The sequence below is a fragment of the Anopheles coustani genome, chromosome 3 (genome assembly GCF_943734705.1).
Source record: "Anopheles coustani chromosome 3, idAnoCousDA_361_x.2, whole genome shotgun sequence".
Classification (NCBI taxonomy): Eukaryota; Metazoa; Arthropoda; class Insecta; order Diptera; family Culicidae; genus Anopheles; species Anopheles coustani.
Window position 1 is genome coordinate 65,772,660 of NC_071288.1, and position 24,440 is coordinate 65,797,099.

Genomic DNA, 24,440 nt, shown 5'->3' on the forward strand with positions numbered 1-24,440 from the left:
ACCAGAAGAAATCTCCGAGATTCTGCAGAAAACACACAACACCCCAACTGGAGGACATCTAGGTCAATGTAAAATGTATAAAAAGTTAAGAAAAGAATTTGCGTGGAAGAACATGAAAGATACAATCAAGCAATTCGTAGAAAAATGTAGACTTTGTAAACTAAACAAACACCATAGACAACCTATAGAACAATTCGAAAAAACTGACACACCCGAAAAACCATTTCAAATTATTTCAATAGATACAGTTGGACCATTTCAAAGAACAATAAATAATAACAGATATGCAGTCACAATACAGTGCAATTTAACCAAACATATAACAGTTATACCGATACCAAACAAAGAAGCTAAAACAGTAGCTAAAGCATTCGTCGAAAAATTCACATTGATATTTGGAACAAATATTTCAGAAGTACGAACAGATATGGGAACAGAATATAAAAACGAACTATTCGACAATATTGCCAAATTGCTCAACTATAAGCACAAATTTTCCACACCTTATCATCCACAGACAATAGGTGCACTGGAACGAAACCACAAATGTCTAAACGAATATCTAAGCATTTTCTCAAATGAACATAATGATGATTGGGACGAATGGGTAAACTTTTATGCATTCGCATACAACACAACCCCAAATTTAGAACACGGTTATACACCATTTGAGTTAGTCTTTGGAAGAAATGAAAAAATCAATCAAGAAATAATCAATACTAAAATACCATTATATAACCCCGAAAATTACGTTAAAGAGCTAAATACCAGATTACACATGGCACATGAACGAACAAGGAAATATATCGATAAGGAAAAACTCAAAAGAATTGAAAAACAGAATCACCTAAACCCTGTAACATTCAATATAGACGACGAAATAGCCATTACCAACGAAAATCGCAAAAAATTAGATCCTATTTACAAAGGACCCTACAAAGTTAAACAAATAGAAGGTACAAATTTAGTAATCGAAAACGATTTAGGAACGATTCAAATAGTACACAAAAATCGAGCTATTAAACTTTAGAATTTCTTCACTTCAAAATTTTGCGTTACGAAATTCTTTTAGGAAGGGAGGTGTGATAGAATCACCTCGACTATACATATTATTGCATAAACAACAGGCGCTGGTTGGCGCAAACCAATTGGTTAGCATACGAAGGGTTTACCAACAAGCTAGCTGGTAAACAAGAGGTAAACGCACTCAAAGTGCAGCGTAGGCTATGTACTAGCTCGCACCGGAAAGCCACCCTTTACCACTTTGACCAATTATAACACAAGTTGACATCATCTAGCCGAGTCAACTATTTCGGCAACCGTCACAAACACTTTCCTAAAAACCGTGTAAAATCGTTCAATAAGTTGGTATAAATAAAGAACCGATAGTTGGACAAGAGAGCCAGTTCATCGGAGATAATGATAAATTAAACCTCGCGTCTATTTATTGATTTCTCCTGGAACGTCGAAGTCCCCCTACCCGAGGTAAGGCCCGACGCTTCCCAACGTTCCGTACCGTGTATTTGGGAAACACCTTAAGTGTTTCCATGCTGTCCGGTCAGCAGAGTCCGCCCGCGACTCATGTGCGCGTAAAAGTTCTAAACGGTTAAAGTTTGCGACGCAGCAAGTCCACCACCTCCACCATCTACCACACTTCTGTAACATAACCTACAACATAACGACGGACAGGTGGTTTGCAAGAGGGAAAAAATAATAAAACCAACGATCATCGAAAGGTATCACGATGCTGGGCTTTTGTGTATATGTGTGTATGGTGCATTCGAACGTACGATGGGAGAAAACAACGTGCTTCTGGTGGTGCAAAGCAACCCTTTTTATGCTGAGGCCATCGTATGCGCTCCACAAGTGTAAGTGTCGATGATGATTACGATGATGGGAGAGTGTAGTATGCGCGCTGCTGGGAACAAGCGCATGTTTTCCCGATTAACCCCTGCAGAGAACTGCCCGCGGTGGTAAACGGGTATGTGAGTCTTTCACGGGGGAAAACAAATTGATTGTAATTATTTGGAGCTGCGATCTGTGCGCTAGGAGGTGTAATGGGTGGGTGTAATGAACTAAATAAAAGTTACGGATTGATAAATCACTCCAGAATTGACAAATAAACCGAGGTTACATACATAGACATAACTTGGCCACTTTTTAAATAAGTTAAATAATCTTGCAAAACTATATCTTCTCGTAAAACATTTCTTTCTGCACGTCATTCTTAGAATGCAGAGCCAAATACTAAAAGCAGTTCCGTATTTTATGCCAAACCGAGCTGCTCGGTAAATTGTGACTTGATCACGTGGCGTCCGTTGCGCGCCGAACGTTGGGCGACTTACTTAATCTTCCGGGGTGTCTCTCAACGGGGCCGAAAGAAAGTCAAGTGCACGGCCGATGACGCTGGCGACCGACCAAACCAGTCGGCCTCCCCACAGGGCGATGGTGTAATATTTTATAAAACACCAACACACACGCCCAAACGAAAGTGGTGCACGGTGGTTCAAGTGCATTTGCACAAGAATTTGCGAGCGCGAGAATGTTTGCGGGCCAAACGAGTGAAGGGAGATGGGAAGAGTATATAAAAAAGGTGCATCGATGCGATTGGCGAAAGGTGCTGCTCCCGTTGCATGCATCCATGGCCCATGCAAAGATGGACGTATTATCGCACATTTATTTTCCCTCGTTGATGCTTCCTTCTTCCCGTGGCGTTGCTGCTGCCCTTTTTTGCGTTGTTGTGTCCAGCGCCATCACTTTATTCCACTCATTATCGGCAAAGTGCAGCGGGGACGCGAACAGCTATCAGTACGGTGTCCACACACGGGACAGGAGCAGGTACTGGCCAGGGCCTGGGAGAAGAATTGAGGCCATCGCGAACGAGAACAGTGGCTCCAGCGTGCGGTACGTTTGTAGACCTTGATCGCCACGGCGGACGGGAAATGTCTTCTGGCGGGAAGATAGCACACAGAGACAAAGCAACAACAAAGCGAAGCATCTCGAAGCAGAATGCCGAGATGAAAAGGCAGAAAACTGGGGCAATGAACATTGTCCATATGCGGACACAAACCGCTTGTCATATTAAGGACATGTGTGTTTGGATAAAAATGCTGTAGTGCTGCCAACAATGATAACGGCATCCCTGCATGGTGTCTCACAAGCTAGCAATTCATTTAAGACAGTAATGGTATCGTAACCACCACGAAACAACTGTTAATACGTTGTATCCATCCAATAGAGATAATTAGTTTGAAAAACAGTATATTACATCATTCTTCAGTTTTTAACAACAATTAACAACAGTTGCAACAAATATAAATACAGTAAAGACATGAAACCGTATATGAGAGTTGCGAAAAATAAATTCAAACCGTATTTGGTATACTCACATTTATCCATCCGCATCGACTACTTTATTGCTTCTGGCAGATACAGAGCTATACAGCATACGAAAACGCATTCGATTCTTCACCAACCGCACCCATCGGGAAATTGAGGAAAATCATGCATTCAAACTAAGTTCGGGGATAATTTGCAACGTGCCCGCGGGAAAGGAGAACAAGCGGGAAGCGATAAGACCTTCACATTAAAGCTGCCCACCCGTAACGAGAGAGTCAATAAAAGTGTGAACCGTTTTAGTGCGAACCGCTATAAATAGGTGGGCCGATGTTTTCCACGCTCGAGGGCGTTACGAATTTTCCACCCGGAGCGTCGATTCATAAAATCGTTTATTCGGGACCGAGTCCGATCCCGTGAGTCCGTTTATTACTGTCACTCACCCACGGGACAAAGGAGGAAGTGCATTCGGGTGGCAGCCTTAATCTTAGGATGATCACGGAAGAATCCAACTTTTCTCGAAGAAGCATATAAATACAAAAGCAGTGCAAAAATAAAAAAGAAGCCAAATAAAATCCATTCTCATCTCGGCGCGATGCATTTTTGGAATGGAAATGCCACTGCACCGCGCAATTGCAAGGTCATTAACGAAGTGAATCGCGGTTGGTTTATCGTTCTGCAAAAAGTGCGAGAGAAATTAATGGCTCCAATCGGAATGACAAAGACGAAGAAGGGAGAGAGATAGAGAGACAGAGTGCGAAAAGTGTTTGCCAAAAGATGGTTGATAGCGTTGAACAAGAATAAAACATTTTCAACCGAGATAAGGAAGTGTTCTGCAGGGCCCGCTTCGAATGGAGAACATCTTTTTTTAAAGAAATGTTTTCCGGGACAAGAAAGAATAGGGGCACATAAAGAAGAGAAAATGGAAGCAATGGCGCAAGGATTACATTACGATTTTCTTTGAGTATTTCAATAAATCACTTACTTTGTTTTTCCTTGAAGTTATGATGAGAAGTTCTTAAATTCCGTTTAAACATTTGAGATCGAATGATTTTCTTAAAACTGCAAAACAACTTTTTTCAAAAATGTTCCTTATCTCACCAGCTCTTAGAACAATCATCTTGTTGCTGCCTTATCTTGTCAACAGAATTTATACCGATGACAGCTTCTTCCTTAATGGACCCAAATCAATTTCAATTGACTGGATAGAAGAACATTACCAATCTCATTTTCCCAGAAGTTTGCAGATACCGTAACAATAAGTAATTTTCATATCGTTAGTCACCCAACGAGCAGTTTGTTGCGGCGTTGGATTCAGCAAGAAAGAAACCTAAATAAACCAAACATTTTCGTTGCTTGATTGAATCAAAAATCTTGTCAAAAGCGCTTATCATTTCTATAGAAACAAAACCAGCCCAAGTAGAGTTGAAAAGAAAAGAGGTTTGCTTACTAATAAACACACTTTTTCATAAAGTCAATTCGATTCTCCATTTCACGGGAGTCAGACAAGAAAGTAATTAAATGGCAAACATGACACATTACAAGTGGGTCAAAATATCGTGATTTTTACGAACGCACATTGTCTACTTCCTTATCAGTTCCCATGCGCTTGGGGCTGGGCACACCCAGCTGGGGTTTCCGTGTTCGAATTCACCCTCCACTCGGTTAGTGATGCGTTGCGCAATTCGATGTAATCGACCGGCAGGGAAAGCAGACTACACAAACAATCCAAGATGATGGTTCGTTCTAGCGCCGGCGATGCGCTTATCGAAGCCATATTTGTTTACCCTGTGTCCGTCTGATAAAGGTGAGAGCGTTAGGTGGTTAGAACACAGTGGTACTTCCCCGTCCTTCATCTGGGACAAACATCTAGTCCCTCTTCACCCTCCGTAAACAAACGGAAACCATATGGCCATATGGAAACGATATCTCCACCCTTAACTTAAGGGTGCTTTTCGCTTTTTATCGCCGTCGTTCTGCACTTGTCAAACCTCCGCAAGTTGCATCAGCTGTTTAGGAACAGCCCCCGCTCTAGGGCCACACCGTTTTAATACGCATTTACTGATGCCGTGGGTCGGGGTGACCAACAGCGCCGTATCGATCGGCCCCAGAGATTAGATACGGCCGAGCAAGAGTGTCTTGATCTCTTGCGGTTTGTTTATATCAGGTCTGCTCCAGAAAGTTCTTATCTTACACGGCAAAGTTACACAGAAAATAAACAACCTTGCTATCGCCTCGCCAGACGGACTGACTGAAGCGGCGGGTCGTTGGATGGCAGAGTTTCTCAAGTGAAACGAAACAAAAAGTGGTTCAAAAAACGTTGTTTCGGTTGATGAAAAACACAAGCAGGGAAATCAAATTCTGATAAACTGTATGAAAAAGTTACAGCTTACTGAACTTCAGAAACTCGAAAGACTTAACAGTTCGTTTGGTATCTGTTTACTCAATAAAGTCGTATGTGTTGACTTAGTGAATACACCTAACGTTTGCAGCCGAAGTGTGTCACTTCCTGGTGACAATTACGGCTCATTGGCCCTTTGTAACCTCTCTGGAATCCCCGGTTCATCGCCATCTAATGTCAGAAGAGCACACAGAGATGTTAATTCAATGAGTGTAGCATGTGCAATTAGGTGTGATGACACTTAGGAAACAATTTAGACGTGACATCATATACCCTATCCCTCATTATCATAGAATTCGTCATGTTGACCGAGAAGTTTTTACCCTAAGCTCTTAGTTTTCGAGAAAATCCTAAACGACCCTAACTAAGTACCACTGATCAATTATTCAGTTGTTTTTCATTTAAGCATCTCTCACTCGATGATGCAATTGCGCCCGGAGCTATGTCACATCCTTTCCACTGGCCACTCGTAGTCACTAATTCCGAGGTGAGTTATGGTAGCTTTAACACTCTTTCTCCTGCACCGTGCACCGTTGGGCATGCTCAGAACACGGCGACGGTGGACGAATCCCAACTCAAACAGTGAGCCGTATGGATTAATCTTAAACAAACTCGTAAATTATTTGTGTCATACCTAGTCAAAAGCCACCATAGGCCAGTTCTAGCGTTGGACTACGACGTAGAAAGTGACTTGTTTTGTTTGTGCGGCGTATTGCTTCCTGGTGGCTCTAGCCGAGGCGCAACTACACGATTGAGGATTTTTATAACGACTTTGTTTGTGCCCAGATCTTTAATAGGTCGTTTGTTTTGGATTAAGGTTAGTTTGTATTCTGTTTTGTAATCAGCAATGATATGCTCTTGAGTATCCCTAGCTGATTCTGAGGAAAAAAATAAATAAACTTTAAACCAAGTATTTTCTGTGTCCAACTATAAAAGAATGAAGCATGATAGTATTGCGTCGTAATCAGTTCACTGTTTGGATCAAGGTAGAAAATCAAATCACATCACAGTATCTTCAAATCACATTTAGAGAATCTTCAGTATTAAAATATATTAGAAACTCACATACAAAAACTTGAAATAATAATCTAATTTTAAATCATAGATTAAACCAACTTCACACTTTAGATAGATAAGCAAACTTCATGCTGGATTTTGCTGCATTTGATGAAACATTACAAAATCATTCATTTTGCGAAAGATCCCAAAAAGAACACACACGTTGTTCTCACTACTCGTAATCAAAATGCAGAAGATTTCAGGATTGGCAAACACGAACTTCTGGAGTTCTGGTTCTAGTTACTAACTTCTAGTACTGCCGAAGTAGACGATACAACAAGCGTAACCCCATAATACTTGGGGTCATTAGAAAAAGGCCTCATAAACCAGTTGTATAGGCTACAGAAAGACACAAAATCTTCTAGAAAAATCAGCTCGCTAACTTCGAAGCAATACATTCGGATGAAAACCGTGTTTGGATTGAAGAGGAATCAACTATAATGGCAGTTATTGTGTATGCCTGCCGCTTCGGGGAATATGCTAGCAGAAATTGCATTCTCAATCGGATCACCTGATACGTGAGGTCATACTCCATCACGCAATGCCTCCAAGCCCTACCAAGCTTTGTGTGTACCCCCAAGAATCACAAAAAACTGCAACGGATCTTTCAAACGCAATTGCATCCACGTGGCATAGAGGCACCTGATCCGTCCCTTCATCCCTCCTAGACTGAGTGCATTATATTTCTTTGTTTCCGCACAAACCACCGAGGATATGACAAAAAAAAAACCTACCTTATCTTCACTATCACGGTCTGTGCTCGTTTGTCTTCGTCATATGGTGTACATATTGCACATTTATCGCAACCATTGTGGAGGTGTTCCATTTGATTAAAATGTTACGATGACAACATCCTCCCAGTCCGGGCGTCAGTGGAAGAGAGCTACGGAAAATCAGCCGACAGGTACTACCGTTCGGCTGAAAATTGATACTCGCAGTGTGTTTTTACTTCCTTTCACAAGATGGTATACTCTGACGACATATTTTTATACTTTCGCTGCTTTAGCATCCATCTGTCGATGGCGGGGAAAATGACTTCCGTAATGCATTCGACCGAGCGGATCACCTAAGCCGTCCCCATTCCAATGAGCTTAATGCATTTCCTTGTCTGGATAATTGCGAACGTTGTCTCCGCGTTGAAAAGTCCACGTCTAAAACGAGCAAAGCGCGTAACCTGTATCCTCTCTCCGGTAGAGTCATCCACGTCCGGGCGTAACATCAATGGTGTGCGTTGTAAACTAATTGAGGAAGCAAATAAATCCATAGCTCCATCTGCGAATCGGGCAACGCTGGCACTAGAAATGACACGGCGAAGCTCATCCATCCATCCATCGAGAAAATCAATTCCGCCCATGGTTGGTTTTCCATGCGTCAAGCAGTCCATCGGTTTTCTCGGTGCACCGATGCACTGGCAACTCCGCGCCGACGGAGAAATACATCCCCATGTACACTAATGACCTCGCGGGACCTCCCTCGCGGAATGCACTTTCCAGCACAATCAATGTAAACATCGATGCACCGCGGCGTGCCTCCACTCCCGGTTGCAGGCGCCCCGGGATTACGGAACACACGCGTCCACACAAATACCGACACCGGTGTTGGGGAGGGGGGAAGGTTTTGTTAGAATAAACAGCACGTATGCACAAGTGCACACTTCTGCCGTCCATCGGGAAGATGGCCGGAGGATCAATCAGTGGCTCGGTGGAGAGGCACACACTTCTTGCTTGGTGAAAGCTAGGTTAAGTCAACTTTGTTTGATCGCTCGCTGCCATAAAATAAACCAGAATGTATTGCAACGAGTGCGGGGCGTATGAATAGCTTCATGAACTTTCAGCCAACCCAAGGAAAATATGAAATTCCATGGACAATATTGCATGTTGTGTAACGCAATTTCATACGCAACAAATTAGTATGAAATGACGGCTTATGGCTTCCAAATAATTGTATATGCTTGTTTGTTAAATAACTCAACTTATGAAAAAGCTCCCAATAAGTTTCGAACAATATTGTAAAATTAATATAAAATTCGATTAAAACTCACATAAAATTCTTCAGGACGGACATATAATTTTCCCCTAAAGATGGTGTTTTATGAATTAACGTCACCAAATAATTAAAAGCGCAGGAAGCACAATTGAAAGTACTGCACATAGTGGTCATAAGAACATATCTGGAATGTTTGGTGGCTATTGTTAGAAATTCAGAATTATCAAGCTACCTCTAGGGTGCGTTGAGTTGTCCTATTCTAGAAAATATGGGGCATCGATCGATCCTTAAATCTGTTTTTCCATAAACACTGCCTGTTTATTGAAGGCCATCGTCTGAAGTCCCAGAAGTAGACAGCGAAAGCCCGGGATCGTCAATTTTGTATATACCGAATGGTTCCACTCCATATTCCTTGGTTGTTTAAATTACAAATCCTATTCTACCTTCATATTTGTGCTATCTATGATTGCGTTTTAATAGTCATGTAATGTGAACCTATTTTTACTAAAAAAACAAAGATTTGCGGACCCTACAAGGTTTCAAAAACCTTTAATGATTAATTATCCGATGAACTAAATTCCCACAGATTTGACGAATTCTGACCATGTTACTTCCTGCTATATAAAAATCGAAACCCACTAGAAATGGGTTTCATTTCCTCCTAATCGTTTCCCATTCAACTTCAATCCGTTTCACTTAAGACATCCGCTGCTCAGCATCAGCAGGAGAATGACTGTTTTACCGAATGTGTGTCGAATCAAACACAACGACGCCAGTGTTTCCCGCGGATTAGCGACAGGAGACATCGTTTGACAGAAGTTGGTTCGGTTTAACCAGATTTCATGGTAATAATAATTACCCCACCGAATTGTATCGCCAAACCCGCGAAGTCAACAATCCCACCTTCTTCGGTGCCAGCGTTTCGGTTGAGTTCTGTGCAGATCAGTTTCCGTTCCTCCCTCTCCGTTTACAGGTTGAGCTGCACGCTCCGGAACTGGAACCAAACGTGAGGAAGTGTGCTACTTGCCGGTTAACACATGTGTGAACCGTTCAAACCACCCACCTGAACTTCTCCGCTTTTGTCTGCACGTCTACAAGAAAGACGCCCACCAACTCCAGAACCAATTTTGCGCACTTCGTGCCCCGTTAAATGGCACCATTTTCCGTTGGACTCTCGCTTGGCTAGGAACCTCAACTCGAACCTCCCCGGGCCGTTATGAGACGTTAAGTTGGCTCCGTTTTGTTTGTCAGCCCGTTGCGAACATGGGTGTTCTACCACACGCACCTTCCGGCCGCCTCCGTGCGTCGGTAATTAAATCGATTATTTATTTTATTACCGCCCTGAACCGTCGGACCCGTAATGGCATTGATGGTCCCGAACCATCCGCTTTCATGCTAGTGCCCCCGAAAACAACTACCCTGGACCGCCAAGGAGAGAGTGAGATCTCGCTACAGATTTCGGCGGACATTTGGTGCGATTTTTTTTCCATTTCCATTTTTTGTTATCTCCCACCCAATAATAACAGTTCGGGTTGGCATTTCTTTTTTTTTGTTTCGCCCATCTTTTTCGCAACTTTCCACGGTTCAAAAGCTGACGGGAAGGATGTGGCGAGAAGCAGCATCAACAAAAAATAAACTAAACCAATTTGCGGTACTTTGAAGCGGCGGAGGGAGAGCGGTACTGGGGCCCGTTTCTTGAGCCAAAGTGAAACGTGACAGAGTTCGCCATAATAATCAGTTCGACTTTCCGGCCAGTGGCTTGGTAACGGACACCGGGGTTCAACGGAACCCGCGCTCGAAAGCGGTTTCGTGGGGTTTTTTTTTTGGAAAACTGCTGCCACATTCCTTCAGCATCCTACATATATGCATTTGGTTTTGCGGCTTTTTTTTGTCCGCCTGGCAGGATCGAAATGATTTTATTGGAGGCAATTTCAAACTTGGGGCACCTTTTTCTGTTAGCTTTCTGCTTGGTGATTCTTTTCTCCGGACTTTTTGATCGTCTGATGGCGCCACTTTGAGTGTCCCGTTTGTTTCGCAACATTCCAAGCTAATCCTTTGGTATCCCCCCCGTAACCAGTGCTCCATTTCAGCGTCGTAGATTTGCCAGTTGCTTCGGAATCAACACATCCTTCAATTCAATTTGCCAGGGAAACGGTCCGCCATCAATTCCGACGGATAATTCCAAGGACGCATGTGCGCACATGCTAACCACCGATACGGACGTCCACCAGTACGTCCCGAAAGGCGCAGCATGACGCCTATCGGTCGACGAGTCGGTAGCTGGCGACTGGAGTTTGTTAAACAAAACAGCACCCGGGAGCGATCGAAGGGATTTGTAATGCAGAAATTATACGCAATGCAACGCGCCACAATGCAAAACGGACGATTGTAATCTTCGCCACGGGTGGCCGACATCGGTGGTCGTCGTCAACTGAATTCCAAGGACCACATAATCACATCGCAGGGGAAGACACTCGCAGGCCCAACACAAGCGATGGCAACATTGTTGTGTAATGGAGAAATATATAAACTTTTTGCAACCGAACGACCACGTCACATCGTTGTAAGCAGTCCTTATGCTTTGGGCGATGTAGGTAGAATTTGTTTACCATGAACGGTTTGTTTCTTCTATCTGGGAGACACGTGCAAGGCCGACATGTTTTCCAATGGACAAGCTTGTTGCATTGTCGGGAAAAGCAACAAGATGAAACTGATAGTGCGGATACGAAATACCTGTTTCCAATTCAACAAACATAACAGAAAGACAAACGTTAAAAACATGGGATTGTTTAATGACTATTAAAACATGCGTAGTATGGTTATTAGATGTATTAAGTAAATGATAATAGATGAAAGATTCATCTTCCAATGACGACCTGAAACTACAAACAAAGACATTGAACTACTTATTTGTATAAACGAGATTTATATCATATGAATCTTTAGACGAGATTCATACATATGAACCTTTCACCCAGATTCGATTAGATTGATTCATGAATCTTTCGGGATTAAAATCTTAAAACATTGATGAATCTTTCAAAACATTAATAAATTTTTATAAATCTTTCATGAGTCTTCCACGAATCTGAATCTGAATTACCCAACTCTAGTTTACCTTCAAAATTATTTGTTAACAAAAACAAACCTCAGAAATTACGCAAATTCAGAACATTAGACTTTAAAATCAGAATAAATCAAAGCGAATTAAAGGAAGAAAACAATACTCGTTGCTGGATGACCAGCGTATGAAAGTAGTTAAAATCCCCAGGAACGAACAAACAGTGTGACCTATTTAATGTATGAAACTTTCCAAATACTTCCATAAACTCAAGCAATGTAATATGGAATGTACTATTTAAAACCTTCACGTTTAATTGTTATTTTGATTCAACAATGAAATTTATTCAAATGTATGCTAGTGAGGATATCTTATTACACCTTTTACCTTACTATCTGTAAGAATCTGGTACAAGGAAGGAACACTCAACACTCATCGTGTTTGCACGGTCAAGGCCGAGAACCATAATCCATTGGGAAAGTTTGGTATGAATAATCAAACAAATTGTTTAACATACTTTAGATAAGGAAATGTAGTTTTTCCATATCCGAATGGCAAGATACGTTAAAAAGAAATAGAAAATAGACCCCGCGTCGTCCTTCGTCTCGTCCGATTCCCGGAGCTTAACAACGACGATAATTGTTCGGGCCGCAGTAAAAAGTAAGCACGTAAGTTTCCAGCGGACAATAAAAACATGAGCATTCTAGACCGGGATACAAATGGGAAAAATTGGAGCGTCCCCTCGTAAAAGTAGCCAAACCACCAAGACGCCACTCGCTGAGTTTTCACTATCATTGTTAGTGCACGCCGGTAGCCCGCTGCTACGGACGTTTCAAACACGAATAGAATAGAGCTAACGGTCGGTTGCAGCGCAATGGAAAATCTGGGTCACGTTTGTTTTGCTCGCCCTCCGCTCACCAAGGGCTCTTGGGATGGGGATTTCGGGGCGAACAACACAACGTTTACACAAAGTCCTTAGAGTTTACCCAGTCACAATCTTGGTTGAAATAAAATATCTTAAAAATTCAAAACAGTTTACCAAATGAATGTCGTCCGTGGCCCTCGGTGAAGTTTTTCGACGTGATCGTAAACACAAAAACACTCATTGCGGCCAAATTTTGCATCGCAATTGCATAGGGGAACGCTAAGAAGCGGTGCATCATCTGGCAGCTAACACATTTGCATCGCGCGTTTGCATACACGTTCGAGAAAAATATGACCAGCTCGGATCACGGCGAGCTGGACCAGCAGAAGTGCGGCACGGTGCATCGCCAGAAGCGGTTGTTAGTTTAGTGTTTCTGGCACGAAACTAGTGCAAGAATAGGTAACACATGCCTCGAGGATATATAAACCACTGGTGTTAAATTTCAAAAGCATTTTAGAGTAGCAGAAAGATTTTCTAGAGAAAACGTTGGAAATTTTGAAGCACAATTTATAATCTCTCCAGTTTCGATTAATCTCTTAGGCATTCATGTTTATGGTTCTGAGAATCTTAGACTACAGAAGTAATGTTGTTTTTAAAAGAACTAATAGTATTTAAGACCTATCTCTATATATTTACTAGTATTTAATAGTATTTAAGACCTATCTGATTTGAATTCTGAGCGACAATACAAAATATACTGAGACAAACATGTCTTCCTGGGTCACTATGAATAATGCACTTTAAGAGCCTGTTCGTAATGCAACATGCTTCCAGCGCATTGACAATACACTCACGTATTTATGTGAAAACCAACAGCAACCGATCGGCTAGAATACTTCCGTAAGTACGGTAGGTCCATTTTCCGGTTTCTATTACTCAGACAGCAGGGAGTGGAGACTGGCAAATATTTGTCTCACTAGACCAACGCGGGCAGCTCTATTTCTCCGGTGGCCTTTAGCAGTCGGGACGATGGCGCAATTAGAAAGCGATCGCCCTTTTTTCCCATGCCCATGCTCAAACAACAGCCCACGATGCACATCAGGCACCGTCGCCATCCTTCGGCGACGCCTTTTCGACATTTCCATACGGGAAACTCCACCGAGTGTGCATTCAACGCTCGGCCTCAGTTGTTTGCCGATTGAATTTATGGTGTGTACGCTATGGTTGGTGTGCGATTCGGCAGAATGGTCCTCCCGGTTCTCGGTCGAGCTCGAGGAGAAACTGAAAGGTACACATAAATTTAACACATTCATTGCCTGCAATCAGCGGACCTCTTCGCGTGGAGGCGCGTTTGCTGCACCGATAAATGCAACTCTACATGCACTCAGTCGGGCCAGTTGTTGGAAGGGAATGGGTAATGAAGATGTAATAAAATCATTGCCTCGCTTTCCATTTGCCGTTTATATTTAATGTAAAGAAAAATGGGTTCAATTTAAATAAACTATTAATGTGTATGGTGTGTTGCTTTTCCAATTGCATCGTGAATATATACCTCTTGAAATTTCTGATGGAAAAACAATATTGGTAGTTTGGCTCACTTCTAAATCTGAGTCCTATATCTGTGTCGTATATAATTGAAAGAGTGAAAATGATATTTTGAGGATATCTCTCAAACAGCTGTGTCCTTAGTAATATATTTTTTATTCGCATATTTGATAATGAGTAGTTCATCTCTTCTAGAAAACCAGGATGTGTGATGCAGAACACCCTGTGCGTATACTCATTGTATTGATCAATTATGCAACATCTATTTTTCATACTGCATCACCAACGCAAGCATCCGCTATGCATAATTTCACTCCTATTTATTTTCCTCACACGCTCTACCGAGTTTGCTCGGGCTTATCCAGAAAGGCCGGTCTAATCCATCATCCAGTCATCTCTTGCGAACGGCCAGTAGTTTTATCGGGAAGAAGTTCGGAGCGTATCTCAGGGCCATAGGGGACGTTAATGTGCAGCCTAGTATGCGTGGGCATGTCCAGACTACCATCAACAACTACGGCAAGTGTCCATAGATTACAAGATTTCCTCAACGAGCTATAAGAGAACAACTCATAGGCCATATGGTGCGAACTTTAACTTTAAGCATCATATACATCCATCAATAACCCAAAGAATTGGAGTAGATCACCATAAACTTGGATCACTTCTGCAATATAAATGCTTCAAGTATACAATTTGTTTCGTTATTTAAAACATTCTGCTGTTATATACCTTTTCAGAGTCTTTGGAAAAGCACTATAATGGCATTATGGAGCTAGTGCCCCTAAGACATAGCGAGCAGCCGAGCGATAAATTGCAGGAAGTCATCGTTGGCGAGTCCGTAGGAGTTTCCCTGGGCGCCTTACCCCACTGACACAGTTAGCCACTGCACGCACGGCCATGCTGGCTGCTACCAACAATTACATTGCATCGAAGCTCTTCTCCTTCGTTCGAACTGCACTGAGTAGCAATTACCGACCAGTTGACAAACGATCTACCCCCCCGTTCCAGAAGCGGGTTGGGGTTGCGACTTTGTACGTTCCTTTTTCTTTATTTCTCTGCAACCTGATCATTGTTGCCGTTGTTCATTCACTCACACGACAAGCACGCCAATCACGTTTCTGCCGGGACTCCCGCCATTGACCCACAATGCATGGCTCAAGCTATTGGACAGAGTGATTAAGATATTGACTACCGATGGCTACTCTTCGGGAGATCCACAGTTTCCTACAGGCGCCCATCACACCGCAGAAGTAGATGTAGGTTACCTTACATTGTGCACGCAATGGATGGAATCTGCACCCCGGTCCCAGGTTAGATCACGATAGTCCAGACGACTCTTGTGTCAGCTCGAGAACTTCCTACCCACACCTTCAAGTCAAGATCAAGGTGCTCGATAAAATGAAGTTATGATTAATTATGCAAATTTGTTTGCATCGTACCTATCGTACACTCACGCTCACCTCCACCGACATCGTCTCCACGACAACGACGACAGCTTTCTGGTGAAATGGCTCGCGTGTGCAGAACCAATGCTCCTTCGAGCTGACGAGGTCGCTGTATTTAAAGTGCGAGAAAGTCAGCGTATCGATCCACTCCCGTGTTTCACCCGGGGTTCCACAACCGACGTCTGCCAAACGCTGCTGGCTAATTGAGCGTCTGGCTACGACTTCGAACAGGACTAAGGCAATCTAAGGGTGGACCAGATTTTGTCTAAAACACGATAACACCAACCCGGGGTGCCGTTGGTCGAACGGTCGACTTTCTCGAGATTAATCGAGCATCTTTAGGCGGCACACGTTAGCTGACGCCACCAAATCGATCCACTCAATTGACAGCTAATTAAGTTAAACATCATAATCATTATGCAGCAATGGAGAAAAACATAGGACGATAATTTATATCGACAAAATAAATTGCACTATACGACCACTGTAACGAGGCGGTTATCCGACCGGGCGCAAAGGTGAACCCGACCGAGTGCGTCGTCGTCTGTCACGCGAGTATTCCCCAACGAGACACTTGGTTGTCCGATGGTTTCGGAATCAACGGGTTCCGTCCGGGCCGTGACTGGCCGACGCCGGAGAAAACCACGCTTGATGACGAAACCTTCAAGTTAAGGCAAATCGGGAACCCGGTCCGCAGCGCGACACGCCGCTGACGGAGAGGAATTCCAACGGATTTTCCTTAACCTTCTGGACGATGGAAGGGATCGAACTTGTCGAATTTTCAAAGTTCCGTCCGAGCCGTGACTGGCCGACGTCGGAGAGAAACCTTTGAAATTTTTCTAAGTTCGATTGGGAAAGGGGACTTGTCAAATTTTGAAGTTCCGTCCGAGCCGTGACTGGCCGACGTCGGAGAGAAGCCTTCGAAAATTTTCTAAGTCTTTGGGAAACTTACGAAGATACCGGTCCGCAGCGCGACATGCCGCTAACGGAGAAGTGATCTAGCGTAAGGAGGTTGGGAGTAAGGAGCCTAGTTTCGGATTATTGGGACGTCGAAATAAAATTCCTTCGTCCTCAAGTGTCGGTTGAAAAATAACTGATTTATTAAAAGTTTCAAGCGCTTATATACTAAAACGCTTCTTATCCTCTAATGATCGTAAGCGAGATGGAGGATCTCGTTCTAACATGCGAGAATTTTGAGCTTAGTTCGTTATCTCGCGAGTCCTGAATTTTACGGTCTTATCCTATCCTCGCTTTCGTTGCGTTCGCGTCGTTGCGCGGGTCCTAACGGGGTGCGTTCCTTGCGCTACGATTACGCAACGCATGCGCACATGCGTCGGTCGTTGCGTAATGTTTATTCATCCCACGCATTGCCTTAGACTCTCGGTACCGACGCGTCGTGTCCTTTCCTTTTTATGTTTATTTAGGACCACGATCGCGGTCGTTACCGAAAGTTTACATGTAAATCTGTTATTTGCCTTTCTTGGGTGGGCTCATGGGCGCGCAACAGCGGTAATCGCCGTTTTCTTCTATTCTCGCGTGTTTCGCTTGTTTCGCATCCTAAACTAACAAGCGTCGCAAGTACGATCTCGTTCGTACTTGACCCAAATTCTTTTAGCGTGTAAGTTTAAGCTAATCTTTGCTCCTTTCTGGCATCATAAACTATAAAAAATATGCATCCGGTACGAATGTTCCGTTTTGTCCTGACCTTCAAAAACCGTATGGTTTTCCTTTTTCCTATCTTCCTTCCTTCGGTCGAGACGAACGAGCGAAACACATCGTCCGTTCGTTACAACCACCGAAGGGAACGCAAGACACCGCCAAGCAGTAAACTATCTCCGTGTCATCCTAAAAATGGTGGATCGATTTTTACTGCGCGGAAATAAAAAGTGTGCTTTCAATAAAATTTATAGCGACGAAGCAGAGTACCCGTACCATCGCGACAGGACCAGCGTTTTTGCGGAAGAATGTTTCCTTGCACCAAGAGGCCAATTAGCAGCCTTACCTCGCATCGCTCTGTTGGGTAGTAAAAATGGTATAAACCACATACTGAACGATTTTACTACCACGAAAACCTGAGCAATAAGAAACATCCAGAGTGATCCAAATAAGTTTGCTAGTTTTGGAGAGGAGTTTCGGAAGGTTGGGGACGTTTTAAGCACGTAAAGTTTAGTTTTCTGTGAGCTTCTGCATTAGCATTGTGTGAATAATTGAAAAGAATTTCGGAAAAGTTTTTCCTCCTCCTAGTTTCGTTGTGTCAAAATGTCACAAACTGTAAGTAGGGGATCTTGAATTACAGCTGGGAAATAATGAAACGAAAAACTTGCGATCATGCTGCACATACTAAACTAGATAAAGAAGCTTCCGTCGTTAAACCCGTTCTGTGTTGAAGTAGAAAAGCGCTCGGAATCTCCCAGCTTCGGTCGTGCGATGGTTTTCAAGGACTTTGCCCGTCCGGACGCCACTCTGAACTTCCTGTTCAACTTCACGCTGGCGACGAGGCGTCAGCAGCACACGCTGCATGTACGAGAAGTGCATCATTGAAGCGGGAAAACGGATGCACCGAAGAGTGGCCCACTTTTCCGCACACCCGATCCCCAGGGTGCCCCAGCAGCATGGAGTTGACCTCTTTTCAGGGAAAAATCTGACCCAATTCTGCGACGTGTGCAAGTGTGCGGCTTCAGCACAGTCCGGTTCCGTATCCTTCCGGAGGCAAGTGCAACGAAAACAAATCCCTGCAAACAAACAGAACCGCTCGCAAAGCGACGGATGATGCTCACCCGCTCCCCGGGAGTGTGCGTAGTTGTCCGGTCGGGCCAAGAGAAAGGATAAACGGGAGCGCACCGAATGATACATAGCTGTGGCTGAATTAAATAGGGCACTATCCCGATGCACTGTTCCGACCCGCTGACGATGACGGTGGAAGTGCAATAGTGCATCCTTCTTATGTACACCGAGCGAAACGTTGAGATCCGTGCACGGGGATAAAGAAGTCCTGAAGTCACAAAATGGCAACTCCACAGAGAGGCAACACGTATATAGACTGATGGGGGCGGGCCGGGGTGAAGCGAACGTTCTCACCTCGAGAAAAGCGTCCCGAGGTGGCGAAGTTCTTTGTTCCCATTTTGTGGCGTGCGATGGATATCCTGGCTCTCACCAATACTATGGGCGGCGCAGGCCATCCACCGTTGACACTGATGATCGCGATGCCGATGACGGGTTACTGACGGCCATGGTCGGCGGGTGACACAAATACTGAAAGTGCTGCAAACCAGGACGAACAATACGACCGAGGTCGGGAAATGCCGAACGAGCGCTCAGTAGTGCCGAGTGGCGAACTATGTTGCATGCTACGAAATGTGCAACGATGCAACTGCATCTTAAAGTTCAATGCAACGTCGTTTTACAAAACATCGACGTGTTGACTTCCAACAGGAAAATGTAAGTGATTGAATACAAAAGATTTATGAGCACATTTTTTAAGATATGAAATGTTAACCAAGCGGTCGACAAATTGTGATAAAATGGTTCGCCCAAAATGTAGTTGTTCCCTAAGAAATAACCCCAACTTTTGACGATGCAAAACTTGCCGTTATCATCTCTTAAGAATGGGCTTTGAGCACTTTTACCAAAATAATTAATTTTAAACCTACCTTGAAATCTGGGTTGGAGTATTTTACCAATGTGTGGTTATTTAACTGAAACGAAAAATATAAAAAGGATTATTTATATCTCTTGAAAATGAGCAATCTTACCATGTAAAAGAACCGTACAAATCTAACTATCAAACGAAAAATAGATACAAGCAAACATCACTTGAATCATGACGATCGTTGAATCCGCTTCACTGGAAAATCTCCGCTTCATGGATCATTGACTTTATTGAAGGCCTATCCTACAGTATAGTTGGCTAATTAAGCTCTCTTAATAGGAGCACTTAGCAAATGAAGAGAATTTCCCCCAATAACATCATCTTTACCTAATCACAGAGATTTCAGACTGCTACGAAACATCTCCCACTCAGATAGGCGGAAAATAGCAGTCATTGGAAAACGTGCTCAAGAATCAGCATAATTGCCCCGAATTCACTACAAGCACGATAAGAGGGCGAACCCTTCTCTGCTGCCCACCCCTGACAAGGTTGTACGGTTTTGGAATTGGAAACAAAAATTAAGTCAATCTGTGTGGCACGGTGGGGAGGGGCGCGTGCGGGAGTCTAGCGCGGAAAAATGTACCTAAGCAAAATCTGAAGTGACCTACCAGCGCACAACAAGCAAAACAAAAACATAACTACCAACTTTTCGCATTAAAACTCAAACAAATCGAGACGAGCTCAACGAGGTAGCCAACAGAAAAATACACCAACAAACATGGAGTGTAAAAGCTTGGAGCTAACGCAAAAGATATGTTGAGATAGGTAAATGACCAAACAGTTACTAAATAGATAACTGGTTTTTGCATGTTTTTTATGTAACTGATTGAATGAACTTGTTATAGAAGTTAAATTGTTGTTGAATCGAACAGGTGCAGAACGAGTTAATAAACAATCAAACAGGGCCAAGCTTTGTCGATAAAATTTGTTTTAAAGTTTTATTACCGTCCGACTAATAACCGATAGTTTGCGAAGGACAAGCAAAGCTTCCCAAAGATTGAGTTTTAAATATTACTGTAGTGTTTATGTTCCATTTTCATCTCAATGTTAGTTTTCTTGTTTTATCAAACTTTATCTTTAGTTTGGCTTAGGCACATGAGCAATAATTCATATTATTTAAATAAAAATACTACCTAGGTTAGTATACCTACATGAAACTATATGAATTTTGTTAATTTCAACCAACCATTTTTACCTAAAATTTTTATAAATTTACAAATAAACTAATTCCATCAATTATACACTTTCAATTTGAAAGATTTACCATTTATCTATGCACAATCAATTTACTCCTTCTTTGTACAAAAACATGTATTAGCAAGGTATAAAAACAATGCATGAATGAATTAGCAGTACCAAAATGTAAAAAAACATCCTAAAACATAGAAATACAAACCGTAAAGTAGTAAAAAAGGAGCTTTATATGTAAAACGTTGTTATTTAATTTGTAGTGTTTGGTTACGTTTGACATATATAAACATTTATGTTTTGGATCATCCATGTTTCTCAAAAATGGGAGGTGGCGAGATTTTTCCTCGTGCGATAAAATTTATCGATTTTTTATCTTTTAAAAATTTCAGCCAACCTCAATATCTGTTCAGTCTGGAAACCGTCGTCTTCCCAACACAACACACGTCCTTCACCGCGCAAAGCACATGCAGCATGATACCGTCGACAACGTCTATGATATATTTAAATTAAAGGAAAAAAATCAAAAACAAAATAAAATATCCTCCCATCGGCTGGCTGAAGGGACTTTACGGGAACAAGCGAAGTGAACAGAGAAGCGGACAGTTCAGTGGCATCCTTGGCAAGTGGTGATCTCCTCGCGCTCCATCGTCGCAGCTGCCACAGCGAGGAATTGAATGAAAAGTATGATTAATGGTCGTGCATCATTGTGATCAAGTGGAACAAACAAGCGCGAGTGGCAGAGGGATCTAGGGCAAGGGACGCGCAAGGGATCCAGAATTGGTGGAAATTGCAAAATAAATCCCCACCGAGACATGAGCTTGAGTGAAAAAAAAAAAAATAAATTCATCCACTTAGCCACCCGGGGGAAAGGGCATCGGCTAGGGAGAATTTTCCAGCTGCCCACTCTCGCACTTTCAACGCCAAAGCGGAACCGGAAGTGCATCAGTTGAAGGTGGTGTTTAATGGATTCTTCGCTACCGCGAAATGGCATTTGTTTATCCATTCGCGTCTCGTCCGCAGACTCATCGATCGGGCGGGATTGAAGGGGCGGGCGAGGAGGTGGTGTTCCGAGTGGACAAAGAAATGGTAACGCCCCACCAACACTTCAACGCCAGCGCGATGATTATCACTGCAACATTTCAATCGAGCAATTGCACTTTTCCACTCCAGGGGACACAAAGAGGGAAAAAGAAACCGGCGAGGTCATGAACTCCCGTTCTGACCGTTGTCTCCCACGTTAGTTCCCTCCTCCGACACCCTCGCAGCCCGGAGCATCCTTCAACGTCGTGTATGTGTTGTTCCCATGGTTCCGACAAAACTCGCGGTTCGCAACCGGAAACAACGGCGTCCACGATGACGATGACGGCAGGATCCATAAAGACCAAACGGAGTCGGATGGGTTTGCTACTGGTTTCAATTAAACGATCCAGCGAGACGGCGGCCTGACGCTGATGGCGCGGTTGCATCGGAAAGGTTCATCCCCACAGGTCACACGGGTCCGCATGTACAGACGATGAGCAAATAAACAAACAACTTCGGCCAACCAGTTCGCGAATCGAACGCGGAGTGTCATCGGACGGACCACCGAGACCGAGAAGGAACGAACTTGTTCGTCCTTGCTCCGCGAGGTTGAGGGACAGGACATTCTGCTCCACCCGACCATCGGTTGGAGCATCGTTTGTGCAAATTAATTACCAACAAATCGTCAGAGCGAGCGGTGTGTATGTGTGTGTGTGTGTGGTGGGGTATCGTCTGGGCACATGCAGTCAAGTTATTAACGACCATTTGCATATTAAATTCAATAGTTAAACTGCTAATGATAGCAATGGGAAACAAAGGATACTTTCTCAAATATATTTGAAAGTGCATAAGATGGAATCGGAGGTTATAGAACCTTCATCAGAATTGTGTTTGCATTTATGTAATGGAAACTTGTTACGAGTTGTAAAAACACCGTTTTACTTCAGATAACTTTCTTTACAAATCAAACATGTTTGAATATTAAATAGGTCTGATGTAATGCAATGCAAGAAAGAAAGATTAGATGGACTACAAAGATATAAAATAGCATTTTAACAGATGCAACCCAAATTCGAACTCAGGAAAACCAAAATTTGTGCTGATAATTTGAAAATGATAACTCACAGTCAAAAGAATCAATACAATTGCTAAAAATAACACAATTTATGATAGGTTCGATACATTCTGATTAAAACTCGGCAATACCGCAAACAATAACCAATTTAAAGATGAATTAACCAACTAGATGATACTTTAACTTTAACATCCTTAAGTGACAGTCAGTTGGTTGAAATTAGTTTACTATATTGAAAAACTACAGCGTACTTTTAAGGATTCTTTCATTCAAAAATAAATAAAAGAAAAGATAAAAAATAATCATGTATATAATCATTATTATTGTATAGTTTACAGTATTATAAGAAGAAATCTGGATCATTCCTCAAATCTTCATGAATTGCATTTTAAGTTATATACGTCTATTTAATTTCAAGTATAACTGATTTTAATTTTGTGAGTTTTCTGACGGTTAAGAGAAAAGTAGTGTTGGTCTATTTTTCATGTTTTCTAAACCGAAAATTTTATTTCTAAAATCGAAAAGACAAAAAAACCCAAAAGAAGAAATAGCGCCGAACGTGCAGATTAACCCCTCCCAGCAGCACACGTTTCAAGCATAAATTATGGCCAAACTAATTTAAATTATGTTTATCACCTATCCCCGCGAGGAACTGAACCTACCGCTGGTACTCGGCAACCTAAAGTTCAGCGTTGAGAAACGACCGATGACGGGGAAACTTTGTCGGCGAACGTCGCAGAAAACGTGGGCGACACGTCCAATCGAATGAGGTTTTCACATTTTCATTCGCCACAACTGTCTGGGCTGGTCGAGTTTGAGCTAGTCGTCGCAAAGGTGCGAACCTGACACGATCATTCAATTGCATGGGACGACTGCAGAAACACAACCAAGAGTTTTTGAAGGGCCACAATTGCAAAAGTGCATAAAACGGAAATAAATACCTGCATGGTCCCAAATGGCACGAATGGGAAACTGTTAGCTTTTGCATTGACTTAACCCCGCTGACTTTACCTTGGGCTCTCTAATCAACAAAAGTTTTGGATTGGCCTCACACTAACCTTGGCAAAGTTCCACCATTTCTCGAACTAGTTCCGAAAGCCATTTCTCTAACAACCAACCAACCAACCAACGAGCAGGCGAGCGAATTGCATTTTCATTTCGAATGGAATTAAAGGTCCAGTGGGAAATGGGTTGTAAGACGGTGACACTTTATTGCTTACTTCCTGTATCGTCTGTGCTCCAACTGCAAGGCTGCACACTATAAGGTGCGCAAGGAATTGGCAGGAGAAACCGAGAACTCCTGGACCGTTCGACTGGAGCATTACCTTTGGTATGTAATTTGTTCCTACAGTTCGCATGTACGACCTAGCGGCTCGAGAGCGAGAACCGAACCAACCCACGATGCACGTGAACTGGATTCTGCTGTCAGACATTCGTTATGCCAAGACGAGGGCACGGTCGCAGCATTACTTTTCGATTGGCTTCGATATCAGCAAGGAATCCCCACCGTTCCAATGCAATGTGCTTTAACAAAGGTTCCCGAGAGATCGCCAGCAGAAAGCATGGCTGGTGGAAAGTACAGACAAATTACAGGGAAGACGGAGCTAATATCGGACGTGCCTGGAGCTGCATTAATCCAATTCCACAAGACAATCGATGACACTGTGGGCTTGGACGAACGATTTCCAATCAAGATGGTACTCGGCTGGGGAACGTTTCTTTGGGAATCGACAAACCTCGGAATTCAAAAATATTCCATTCCCCCCAGCGTAAATTGTATCCAATCCGAGGAACATGTAGGTCACAG

The 24,440-nt window shown here is 43.0% G+C and overlaps 1 protein-coding gene across 1 annotated transcript in view; it reads right to left on the bottom strand.

Annotated features, from left to right (window-relative positions):
- LOC131271546 (protein yippee-like) overlaps nucleotides 1–19,384 on the bottom strand; it is an 81,730-nt gene extending 62,346 nt beyond the window's left edge. Inside the window, exon 1 of the mRNA XM_058273009.1 lies at nucleotides 19,349–19,384. The gene's annotated coding sequence lies outside the window, so the exon portion shown is untranslated. The remainder of the gene's footprint in view (nucleotides 1–19,348) is intronic.
- Between the last annotated feature and the right edge of the window lie 5,056 nt (nucleotides 19,385–24,440).